The sequence below is a fragment of the Numida meleagris genome, chromosome 1 (assembly GCF_002078875.1).
Source record: "Numida meleagris isolate 19003 breed g44 Domestic line chromosome 1, NumMel1.0, whole genome shotgun sequence".
NCBI classification, from domain to species: Eukaryota; Metazoa; Chordata; class Aves; order Galliformes; family Numididae; genus Numida; species Numida meleagris.
The window spans coordinates 155,328,413-155,340,595 of record NC_034409.1 but is presented as its reverse complement, the minus strand read 5'-3'; positions in this window follow the sequence as shown (position 1 = coordinate 155,340,595).

The following is a 12,183-nucleotide window of genomic DNA, read 5'->3' as shown; positions in this document are numbered from 1 at the left end:
ATAATTTGTTGAAATTTCAATGAAATGGTTTTTCTTCTTCAACTGAATAATATATGGAAAAGGAACTCGATCTGTGACCATCTTTTATAAAGCTACTTAGCAAAAGAGATGAAGTTTTCATAACCCTGAGTGTTTATTAGTCATACTTAACGCCTAAATTAGCAACTGTATGCAGTTCTTTGCATTTTTCAAGTCACTTTCCTGAGAGAAGTCAGATTAAACTGTTTTACTGATTTTCCTTCCCTAATTCAGAGATCAACATGTGAATATCAATTTGAAAATAAGGATAATAAGTATATATTCAGCTTCATACTCTATTTGCCATGAAATTCTCACACAAGATGATGAAGATATGGTCCACAAACCACATTTATTTTACTTTTTTTAAAACAAAGAGGGACACACATGGCTTTATTTTCCTTTCATCTCTGCAAAAAGAATCTAGTTTTCAAAGCAAAAATGATAATTGACCAGAATTGTTCGGTAGGAAGTGTTGATAACAATGTGGTTTTTTGCCACTTTGTGAAATTTCATTACAGTTAGGAAGAACTTTGTCAAATCAGTTGTATATCATATATTTTTTTCTTCCATTGCTTCATACTGAAAAAAAGCAAGATCCTGTTTTTTTGGCTATCAGTGAATAAAACATTTCCTGAAAACTGTAACTTCCTTAAGGCAATCTTTTGTACCTTTCTATCTGTTTGTTTTTTTCCTGTCAGCAATCATTCTCACACAGACTGTTCTTTTGATCACTTTTATTTAAAAAATATTTCTGTAAAAGAAAAAAAAGGAAAATCTTTATATCTTTATTCTGTTGCTTTTACACAGCATTTTTTGAACTATTAGTGGGAAAATTCCCTGCTAAGAAAAAAGCAAGTTGTAGTTAAAATAAATAACATGAAATCGAAAATCCTATATGATTTCCTTTTGTAAAATGCCATAATAGAAAAACAAATCTGAAACTGTTCCACAGACAACAATAGTTGTTTTATGGACATTTTTCACTTGACATGGGATACTTTGCATGTTCGAAATTTGGAAGGTGTAATCCCCAGTTCCCTATGCTTTGTCATTTTCCCCCAGGAAATATGCTGTTACATCAGAATTATCCATTCATTTGTAGTAATACCTCTACATTTTTTGTGGAGGAGAGTGAGGATGTAATGGGCAAGGCAGCAGAAATTTGCTTTCTCAGCATCACAAAGCACTCAGGAAAAGTTTCTGGTGAAGCTTCACAGAGAATTATAGAAAAATGTTATTTCTTTGCCAACCATTTACATGGATGTACTTTTATTGAATTTGGTTTTAGATAATATTTATGGAAAATATTCAAACTGGGTACTTTTCATTCTTCTAGCTTACTTCCAGAACAAGCCGAAGTCAGATTTCAATAGAGAATCTACTCCTCTGTATGAATTGTATTGATCTGGGATCATCCTATTCCTAATCTATGCATCTAAAAACCTTTGTAATTTCAGCTGGCGTTTTGGCTACCTAGAGATTCAGGCCTGGGCCCTAATTAATTAGGTTTTGTATTTCATTTTGATTAAGGAAATATCTAAAAGGAAGAATTGTTTTCTCCAGATATATTCTTTATTTTATCTTATATTCTTTACATTTTAATCATTTCCTCATTAATCTTTATTTAATGATCATTTTATTTTGTCAGTGGCTACAAAACAGCTTTTTAAAATTAAAATGATGTTTGTAGCAGTTTCTCACTTCTCACTTTTTGTAACTTTCATAAAATGTATCTATTCATAAGTCCTCATGTAAAATTACTTTTAAAACTACGTTCTGCTCTGTCTGCATAAAGTAATGGTAATCAGTGTCAACTATTTCTTGAACAAATCAGAGATAAGAAGATTTTGAAGTGATGTCTGAATATTTCCTAAAACAACGCGTGTCTAGCACTCCCTTGGAATATTAATGTACATTTACTCTGCTAGCTGGATTCTTTATTTGTTGATTTCTATTTCTTTTAATGAATCTAATAAAAGTATTTCAAGGAATTCCCTGTTGCTTGGCTAGGACAAACTCTGAATTGTTCTGAATTTTTCAATTGATAAAGGATAGTGAAAGAATATATCTGATTTTCTTCCAGTGAATTTTAGACCATATGCTAGCCTAACCCCCTATATATCTGAGACTTAAATAAACAATGTCTTCTTATTTTGGCCATGCTGGGGAGAATATTTTTATGACTCAGTTGTCTCTCAATACCCACTAGCTGGCAGTCATTCTGCAGCTTTACAGTCACAGACGTTCACTTGAGTATCCTCTAGTTCAGCAAATACTAACCCAGTTGTATTCATGCAAATTTCTTAATTAAACAGCTCAAGCTACCCTGCAGCAGACTAGAGAGTTCTCTCATGCTAGCCAAAGTGCATGTGGAACTACCCCCAGCAACAGACTGGTAACATGCACATAGGGATGCAATATATTTTCCATGATTCTATCCTGTTTTACACCATCCAGACCTTTCTTTAATGTTACTAATCTTTCTGACACAGCTTAATCTTAATTCTAGAATTACTAATCAGTATTGTACCACATAAAAACTAAGTGATTTCAGATGTACAGCTTGAAAATACAGACATATATTTATGCAGCTGAGTAAAAGCTGACATAATTGAGCTTTAACAGATGTCATGAATTTCAAGATGCTGGGCATAATTTTTGCCTTGCACTGGAATGTTACTGAAATAAAAGGCAGTAAAACTAGAAATAGATCTGGCCTTATCATCTTAGAATATTTAGCAAAATGTCCTCTTTTTACATTGTTATGATTCTGATCATGGAATTTCTTTAAGAAAATGTTATTGGGAACTTATTTTCCATGTCTGTGAGATGTAAGTAAAAAAAAAAATCAATAACTTTTGAAGCTATCATTAGCTGATCATAAATGAATACACTTCTAAAGCAGCTGATTCAGTCATATTTTTAGAGGATTTTGTGATATTAAAAATGTATCATAATGGAGAAAAAACCATAATAACTGACAGAGGTCACAGTTACATAAAAAGGATTTGAAAAATGGAAGAATATGAGAAAGAAAGAGCCACATGCAATCATGGAGGAGACAGATACATCAGTGCAAAGTTGTCACAGTTCAGCTTGGGATCAAGCTGGCTGCAGGAATCATCATAAATATCTGACATGTTGAGGTTAAAGAAAGAATGTGAGCATTTCAGTGACTTGGTATTAGAACAAGGTTTGAGTACATAGATTTGATGAATACTCCTGGGCTTTTTCACTTAACTGCTAATTATTAACAGTTTTTGTTCTTGTTGTTGCTTGTTTTGTTTTCCAGTTTACACTGGAGAAGGATGAAATTATTTCATCCTAAATTTTTGTTAGTGGAATTTGGAAGGGATGGATCATTTTAAGGAGGACTTCAATTCAATATTGTTGCTTAATATTATAATACATATGTCACTCCAGATGCAACGCCTCCTATTTATTTGCATGGAAACTACAACTGACAGGAAGTACACAATAACACTATTTGATAGAGAAAATTCTCAGCTACAAAGCTCTATTTTTTAATATAATTGCCACCATTAGCTATGCTTTTTTGCAAGCAATGAACAAGGGCCTGCACGCCACACTTGTAAAAATCTGCATGGCCATCCAGAACCTGGCTTGTCTTTCACATCGCTGTCACCACTGCTGGACTGCACCACCCACTGCCTCACTGTGCTCCCATCTACTGTTCGGTCTCCGTAAACATTCAGCAAGCGTTGATGAGTACTAATTTTTACTCATGGTGAATTTCAGTGACACACCTTTGCTTCATACACACTTCCACGTCAGACACCATTTTGTCAGACTGCCCCTCTGCTGACATCTGTCTCATGGCAACAAAATGGAATGGAATATTGGTAGGAAGTTTCAACTTCTACTGCCATACCATCAACATCCGCCTCTGACATCATGGGCCAATATCATAAAACAGGAGGCATTACTTTTGGAGCAGCTGTTGTATCTCATCTAATATTTAGCAATTAGAATTATCTTGGAAGATCTCAAATTAATACATTTTGCTTGTGAACATTTTTAATCTAGAAATCTGTGAATATTTTTGTAGTATGATGATAATACGAACATACATAAAAAATGAATAAAGCAATTGCAAATATTTCCTCTGCAAATGTATGATAGTGTAATGTCAGCAAAGATACTATGTACATTACAGCTCTGTAAATCTTGATTTCTCTGAAATTTGAAATTCTAAGAATGGAAAGAAATGTCTTAACATACGTTAAGAAGGATTTTCTTATTGTTTCTGCCCATTCGTAAACTACAGAAATTGTTTAAGGTTATAAACATCTTTATTGAAATTATTATTTCAGCCTAATTTATTTTAACAAGAATTGTAATGTATTCTGCCCTTTGATCTCTTAGCTTGAAACACTGCCTGTTGTTCCATTATTCCACCATCCATTTGCAGATAACAATACATCAGAACCTTTTTCTTGCTGCAGAAACAATGCCCTTTATTTGAGAAAGGACATTGTTTTGACAGATAAAGTAGGCATTTGATAAATTGGCACAGGTTCTGAATTATTTTGAGGGGAATGTGTGCTACATCTGTCTGCTGATTTTCCACTGAAGCAGTGCTTAACTTTCTTGTCTGTTTGTGATTTATTGAGCTGTAGAAAAGGTTAGGAAAATTTCATGGCTCTTCTCTTATAATTTGTAAGGGAATCAAAAAGCATTTGTTACTGTTTATGACACTCAAAAGACAAAATTACCCCAAAACATTTATCTACAACAAAGACTGTAGTGACAACAACAACAAAGTAAACAAAATAATGATGTTCTAAATTATTAATAATACAAATGCAACACAGCATTTCAACTGTTGAAATGCATGGAATGTTAGTAAAGATTTTTGTGTCCATTTAAAAAATTTTTCAAGAGTGAATTAATTTTAGAATGGCCACTATTAATAAAATTATTATAAGGAATCTTATCATATATATGTTTCCAAAATGATTTTAGAGGTTAGCAATATTTGTCAATAATTTATTACAAACTATTGCAAAATTCTGGCTGCAAAGAAGTCTGCTGTGCAGAGATTTATGTTACTCAGCTTTCAGGTCTGAATTTAGTTGCTGAAACAGCAAATGACACATTCTAGGGTATCCCATCTGACTTGTAACTGCTGGAAACATGCACATTTCCAATATATTCTGTGCCATTATATAGGGGTATCTCCAGTAACCCATGACAAGAGATACATATAGGTAACAATGTTAAACTGCTGGAATCCAGCTTCTGACTGTTGATCCTCAAGTTTATCATAGAACAGCTTTGTTTAGACTGTTCAGTTCCAACACCCCTGCCATGGGCAGGGTTGCAAAACACTAAATCAGGCATTTGATCAAGTTGCCCTGGTCCCCATCCAAACTTACCTTGAACACCTGCAGTGATGGGGCATCTACAACTTCTCTGGGAAGCCTGTGCTAATGGCTCATGCTCCGAGTAAATAATTTCCCACTAGAGTCTAATCTAAATCTCCTCTCTTTAAGTTTAAAACCATTCCTCCTTGTACCATCACTATCAGTCTGTGTAAGAAGTCGGTCTCCCTCCTGTCTGTTAGCCCCTTTTAAGCATTGGGATGCCACAAGGAGGTCTCCCTGGAGCCTTCTCTTCTCGAGGCTGAACAAGCCCAGCTCCCTTAGCCTGTCTTCGTAGGAGAAGTGCTCCAGCCCTCCAGCATCTTTGTGGCCCTCCTCTGGACCCATTCCAGCAGCTCATTGTCTTTTCTTTTGCTGGGGGCTCTAGACCTGGATGTAGTGTTGCAGATGGAGTCTCACAAGGGCAGAGTAGAGGGGAGCAGTCATCTCCCTTCCCCCGCTGGCCACCCTTTTTATGATGCAGCCCAGGATACAGTTGCCCTTCTGGGCTGCAAGTGCACGCTGCTCAATCTTGTCCAGTTTCTCATCCACTAAAACCCTCAAGTCTCCTCTGCAGGGCTGCTCTCAAGGAGTTCTTCTCTCAGTCTGTACACATCTGGGATTGCTATGGTTCAGGAGCAACACTCTACTTGGTCTTGTTGAACCTCATTACGTTTCCATGGGCCCACTTTCCAAGCTTGTCCAGGTGCCTCTGCATGAATCATAGAATCATCACAGAATCATAGAATGGTCTGGGTTGAAAAGGACCTCAAAGATCATCTAGTCTCAACCCCCCTGCTGAGTGTAGGGTCGCCAACCACTAGACCAGGCTGCCCAGAGCCTGGCCTTGAATACCTCCAGGGACGGGGCATCCAAAACCCCCCTAGGCAACCTGTTCCAGTGTGTCACCACCCTCTGAGAGAAAAACTTCCTCCTAATATATAACCTAAACCTCCCCTGTCTCAGTTTAAAACCATTCCCCCTTGTCCTATCACTATCCACCGTCGTGAACAATCGTTCCCCCTCCTGTTTATACGCTCCCTTCAAGTATTGGAAGGCCACAATGAGGTCTCCCCAGAGCCTTCTCTTCTCCAAACTAAACAAGCCCAGTTCCCTCAACCTTTCCTCATAGGAGAGGTGCTCCAGCTCTCTGATCATCTTGGTGCTCCTCCTTTGAACTTGTTCCAAGAGCTCCACAAGTCTTTCTTGTGCTGAGGGACCCAGACCCGGAGGCAGTACTCCAGATGGGGCCTCACAAGAGCTGCGATCCTGACTGTCCTTGTTCAGACATGCTTGATTTCTTATACTGGGGACAGAGCTGTTTTTTTCTCTCAGAAAGGCTTACTTAAAGAGCTGCCATCCCTGTTCTGCTCCTTTATCCCTAATTATGGCCTCCCAGAGGACCTCATTCAATAATTCCTTGAACAGCCAAAACTTCCGTCTCTCAAAGTTCAGGCTCCTTACAGTGCTTTTTGCCATGCCCATATTCCTCAAGATCACGAACTCAACCAGGGCATGGACACTACAACACAAACTGTCTCTTATCTTAACATTTTCAATGAGTTCTTTTGCATTGGTGAGTACCAAGTCTAGTAACGCTTCTCCTCTGGTTAGTTTATCTACTACCTGGACCGGAAAGTTATCCTTGACATACTCCAGGAGTCTCCTTGATTACTTCCAGCCCACTGTGTTGCCTTCTCAGCAGATATTTGGGTTGTTGAAATCCCCATCAGAATGAGAGCCTGCAAGTACAATGCTTCTTGCACTTGAAGTAAGAATTTCTCATTTGCAGGATCCCCTTGATCACGCAGCCTGTGGTAACCCTGACTACCATATGTCTTTTGTTGGTCTGGCCTCTGCTTTTTACCCACAAGTTCTTGACCTGATCATGGTTGTTTCTTAGAGGCAGCTCTTCACAGTCTATCCAATTCTTAACATAGAAGGCAACTCCCTCACCCCTCCTGCCCTGCTTATATCTTCTATAAAATTTGTAGCCCTTGATTGTTGTGTCCTAGTTATTCAATTAATTCCCCCATGTTTCTGTAACAGCAATTAGGTCTAAGATTTCTATTTACACTGCAGCTTCCAACCCCTCCTTCTTATTTCCCTTCATCATATTAAATATTAGACATATACATAAAATACAGAACGGATAAGATACCTATATAGTCTTCACAAACCATGTTCCTTCTGTTCATTCTTCTATTGACATTTGGCCTTAAAAAGTTAGACCTGCTTAGCATCATGGAATCATAGAAAACCCCAAACTGGAAGAGACTTAGATGGCTCATGGAATCTACCTCTTGCCTCCACAGAGAACTACCTAAAATAATTAAACTGTATGTCTAAGAGCAATGTCCAAATGTTTCTTGAACTCCTTCAGGACTGGTGTGTGATCATAACCTTGGTTAGCCTCATTTCCTTTCTTCTACCATCAATGTTCTGCTGTTGATGTGACTCCCATTTAAAAATTCAAACATCATTACCTTGATGATATAAATTTATTTTGATGAAACAATAAATTCAACAGACTTGTTGAATTATTCATTATCCAGAGTTTCCAGAATTTTCCTAGCACATCATACTAATGGATCTTCTAAGTTTTTGGTTGAAAGATGTGACAGATTTTGCTTACATTTACTAACTTTATCTAAAGCAGCTAACTTAAGCTAATTGTACTTGTTATTCTAGTTATTGGAAACAAATTAATACTTCTAAAGTACGTATCAGAACAAAACTCACATAGAACCCCAAAGGTATACTAGTCTCTGTAAATGCCTATTTCTCCCCATGAATCATTAGGACAGTCTCAAATTTATTAGTTGCTTATTTCAGCACAGACAAAGAACTGCTACATATCTGAAAGATCTCAAACATACAGGGCATTTAATCTATTTCCGATTCAAAATATTTGTCTGAGGCTTTGTACTCAATCAGTTTTTTATTTCAGATTTAAGGGAGAAGTCACAAATAAAGGACAAGCAAGCATCAGCCATCAGGCATTGGTGAAGACCACAAATGGTCCTGTGAGTTTTTTTATCATCCATAACGGATGAGTTGAGAATAAGTTTGGGTGGTACACACAGTTGACAAAACAAAAGCACAGGCCTTCTAAGTTTAATGAGAGAGTCTCATTTCCCCATTCTTTTTAAATGAGTAAATTTTTCTTCCATAAGGAATCATAAATGAGACAATCTGTTGCATTTAACTTCCCACTGAATGTCTTGGCTGTTTGGTTGGTTGGTTGTTTTCCCACAGAATGGGTTAATACAATCATATCTTATACAGGAAAACTTACATGTATTTGTATACACTAGTGGATATACATTCAGTAGTTATTGTCATACTGGGATTTGGTTTTGCTGTGAATTCATTTTCCCATTTTAAAATTATTGTGAACAACTGGCAAGGTGACATGATGTACCTCACAGATTTAAAATACATAATTATATTTTAAGTCCTTATCCAAATTATTTATAAATCATTTAATTATTTTTTGACATTAAAAAAAAAAAAAAAAAAGAATGTATTCACTTCCCTGTGATGACAGCTGTTATGGAGCAGATAAGATATACTGGCAGATCAGACTCCACAGCAACAGGAAGATTTTTCTAAAGTTTCATAATATCCAGCTTTCACCAAGCAACCAAAGCAGTCTGCTTAATAATGAGATGGTGCATTTTTAAAGAAAATACTGTTTTTTTCCAGTTAAGTAGTTACATAATGCACAATAGTCTGTTCTGTTCATATATTTATTTATTTTTATTTTTATGGAATGAGGGTATGCAGTAGCATTTACTTTGTAGCATACTGGCACGTATGTATAATATGAGATTGAGAGTCATGATGACAATGGAAAAAAAAATGGTGAGTTAGAGAGACATATAAGTATTTTTGCCAATGAAATAAATGTTTAAATATACTTTGCTCTTTAAATCACACGAAAAGAATATGATTTGACACTAATCTCTAAAGAAATAAAAAAATGAACTACTGCAAAAGACTTTCAAATTAAAAGAAAACTTCTCTATCTTGAATAATCCAAACAGGTTGCCAAGGTGTTCTGAAGCTGTGGGTGCAATAATAATAAGCAGCATATATTGTGTGTTCTGAAGCCCAGAAAGATAAACTAGAGAACAAAATTTTGTTTTAAAATGTTCTTCACTCCAAATACTGATAGCTACAATAATATGTGCATAAAAATTGATTTGAAGAATGCTCTGGGTAACGGGCTTCCATTTCTTAATATATTTTTAAGGTTTGCAGTGAAAATCACACACATACAAAAAAAAAAAAAGAAAAAAAAAAGAGGAAAAGAGAAAGAACAAAGCATTCTTTTCCAGACAAATATAGCCTTTGCTGCGGATCAAATTCTGTATATAAGCATGATTAAGAAACATTAATCACTCACTCTTTTAAGATAAATATCCCATTCACCATTGTTGCAACATAATAATATGACCCTGAAAATTAACAGGTTTTGGAAGTGAACAACAATCATAAAAATAAATAAATAAATTTATTTCTTGGTATTTACACCTGCTTTAAAAGCATATTAAAAGGGAGAAATTTACTAGTCTTTCAATGTCCTCTATTTACTGAGGAGTGGTGATTCTGAAGATCTATTTAACTGAGAGTTCAGCTATTTCTTTCAAAAAGATAAAGAAAAACATAAAGATGTTTCTATTTTCAGTTTCATATTCCTGTCTTTTATTCCCTCTAACTGCAGATAGTAGATGAATTTTGCTTTAATTTACAAATATTTTTGGTTGATACAATTTTTATTCAGGGTGAGGGAAGAACAATCTTTCTGCAAGTACCATTTCTCTGTGTTAAAAACAAACAAGCAGCAACAACAAAAACATTTCTTTTAATAAGGAAATTAAAATTCTTTCACTAGCTATGTTTACTCACTCATCTGATGTTAATGCAGCTGTGGCAATGAAAGAGAAATTTTTCTGGGTTTTGGACACTCTTAAAAGTAACAGTTTAGATGCTAATATGTGTACCACGCTAGCAGAAATAGCAGAGAATGCCATACGTATGAAAAACAAGAGCACCACCACCAACAAAGAAGCACTAAACCTTATTTCCATTCTTCAGCTATCCCAGTGCACAGTCTCATATATCAAGATAATTCATGACGCATAATAGCAAAACTTATTTTGAAAATATTCATGCTACTCCACTGTAGTAGAGTTGAAGATGGCTAAGTCACAGGTCCCTTTTTCTATTGTTTGCAACTTATCATACTAACACCTGCACAGACATCCTGCACATTCACACTGCTCTGCTCTCTAGTCTTCTGAATGTTGTACTGACAGTGAAGGTCAAATCCTGCTTTTAATTTCAGTGATCTCTGTGCTTAATGTACCACCAAGTGGCATTGAGGTGACTTATTTATTGTTTAAAATCCTTATTGTCCTTTGTGTTTTAGCAAACATCCCAGGAAGGCTGCTGAATGTCTAATAAAAGGCTTATGTTCAAAGGCAGAGGGATATTCAGAAGGAAGCAAGTGACTGTAGATCTAGTAATGTGATGTTATGGCTTTGAGTGGAATGGCAGTTTCATTCTAAGCAGCATTTTTAAGATGCTTTTCATTTCACTACCTGTCAGAAAGACATTTCTCATGTCTGTTCTTCCCTCTCAACACTGACTATTTTGGAAAGATTGCTAAAATTCTTTTGAGACATTTTTGAGAACTGAACATGGAAAGTGTATTTTTACTATCTAGGGGATGATTCAGATTCCTCTTTCATTCTCAGATAGCTCAGTATGTTCCATTTAGAACACTGTAAGGACTGTATCTGCAATCAGCTCTTAATGAGTTTTACATTAGTATAAGTACTTGAAGCAATGTTTCAGAATCAGACCCTAAGTTTGTCAAGGGCTCGGAACAACTTCCCCTGCCTTGATTGTGAAAATTTGATAGAAATCCATATTCTCATGTATTTATTTTTCTAAAGAGAGTTTTCATGTGCTTAAGGATTTTTGTTGTCCCTTAGTTATCACATATCATTGTGAAGTTTATACAGGAGAATGAACACCTATATAATAGGGATTAGCTTCTGCAGCTGCAAACTTAAAATAAACAACATTTTACAAACTCATAAATACTAAACTTTTTTAGCTCTACTCATGAGAGTGAAATACATCTTTCCATTATCAATTTCTCCATTACCATAGTGTTGACATTTTTCCAGTATCAGTGTGTTTTGTTGGCTTGTTTCTTTCATTGCTCAGTCTGCTTTTACCTTTTATAGGTAAAAAGTAAATTATAGATGAATAATGAAACTAACAGGCCTGAGGAACAATAACCTTTCATCTGTAACAACATCCCTAAGTAAAACTCCTCCTAAAAGAAAGAATTATAGCATACTATGTTGGAACAGTTGAGCATGTCTCCATCCTCCATCTGCTTATTCACACTGTGAAAGTTGCCACTGTAGTATCAGAAAGACCTGAATTGTTTGTGAGCATTTTCTTGAGCCAGTCATGTTAAGGGATGCTAATGCTGAATTTGGATTGTTTAATATAGTCTTGTTAAAGAAATAGATTTTCATTCATCTGTCCTTGTCATAGTGACAAAAACCTCAAGAAGAACTCTGGGGCAGATATCTGAGATAAAAAAATGCTTTAGTTTAATCCACAGCCAAATATGTGTCAACACTGTTAATGTAAAATGGCGTAACTCCATTCAGGACACCAGCAGAGGGTCAAAGTACAGAGATAATAAATAGATAGGTAGATAGGTTAGATAAATAAATATAAAAATAAT